The following is a 1568-nucleotide window of genomic DNA, read 5'->3' on the forward strand; positions in this document are numbered from 1 at the left end:
AATAGTACTAATAATAATAATAAAATAACGCATATATCAGATTGGGCAAGATATTACGAATATTATTATTCCATGAAGATAAAGCAAATAAATTAAAAGCAGATTAGAGTGCCGGCATCACTCTCGAACATCCCCCGTCCTTTCTGGGCCCTTTTTGGATTGTCACGATCGATCCTTCCTTGCTCGATCTTACGCGATCAATATCGAATTAAAATAGCAATAAATTGCTGAAATTAATCATATGATATCACATACAAATAATAATGCAGATTGTATTACATAAGATCGATATATGAAAGGTAGGATCAATTGTCATAAATCCTTGCGCATTTAAAAGATAGGATCAATTGTCATAAATCCTTGCGCATAAAAAAGGATAAGAATATTATGGCGTGAAAGATGCTCGTATGTTCATGTAAAAAGAAGAACATAAAAGGAGAATATATTTAAAAAATTGAAGAGTTGATGAAAATGAGAAATAAGAAGCAAGTGCGAGCGCTCGTAGATCGAGACGATCGCTCGTAGATCGAGACGATCGCTTTCAAGTGATATATTTAGGTATTATATGGGTCAAACGTATTAAAGCTGAAAAACAATGTAGTATAAGAACTAAAGCGAATGTTTGTTATCTCTCGGGTAACGTTTTCGACGATTGATTTATGCCGCGATGAGTATTATGTGTAAATGCATGTAAATATATCATATACAGGGCAAATCGTAAAGCGCGAAAATCAGTAGCAAAATTATATTCTTCGATGAATATGTGTACAGTTGGATTTATTCAAAAAATTTTTTAAATCATTACAGTTTTTATAATCAAGTTTGAGTAAGCTTGCTAAGTATTGCATTAAATTTTTTCTGTTCAAGATTCATTTTTGCTAAAACATCTTTAAAAAAAAGTTTCCAAATTCATCATGGAATAAATATCTGTTACCGATTCTCAAATTTAACGAAATACCCTATATATCATGTACATGTGTGATATGAAAAGAAAAAATATATATATATATATATATACATACATACATATATACTGAAATATATATATATATATAAAACAGATGCCAGGAGAAAACACGGGGCAGATAAATCGCAGGAAAAAAGAAAATGTTACACTCGACTTTATGAAGAGAAAAGAAGTTATTCGTTTGCGGAAAGTAAAGTACTAATGTTATTATGTATACTTATACATACGCAATATGCATACACACAATGAACATCCAAGAATGACTTGCGAATAAGCTATTTAGTAGACTAAATCTAAAAAACAAAAAATATATAAAGAATTTGTAACGCGAAGGCTGCATACGATAGCAGCCATCCCTGCCATTATAGTTGAGCAGAATCCGTTTTGTGAATTAATTAAATCAATTAATTATTGATCAAGAAATCGTTTATATAGTGTTGAGCACTGTTTTAAGTGCTTTTCATTTTTTGGCTGTGTGAAGCTTATACTAATGTAATTTAATGGGGAAAAGACATATAATTATCATGTCAACTTCATACAATCACTTTCAAAACTTTTCCGAAAAATAGGAAAAGATAAATGAAAAATATGGGAAAATTGA

The sequence above is a fragment of the Atta colombica genome, unplaced genomic scaffold (genome assembly GCF_001594045.1).
Source record: "Atta colombica isolate Treedump-2 unplaced genomic scaffold, Acol1.0 scaffold119, whole genome shotgun sequence".
Taxonomy (NCBI): domain Eukaryota; kingdom Metazoa; phylum Arthropoda; class Insecta; order Hymenoptera; family Formicidae; genus Atta; species Atta colombica.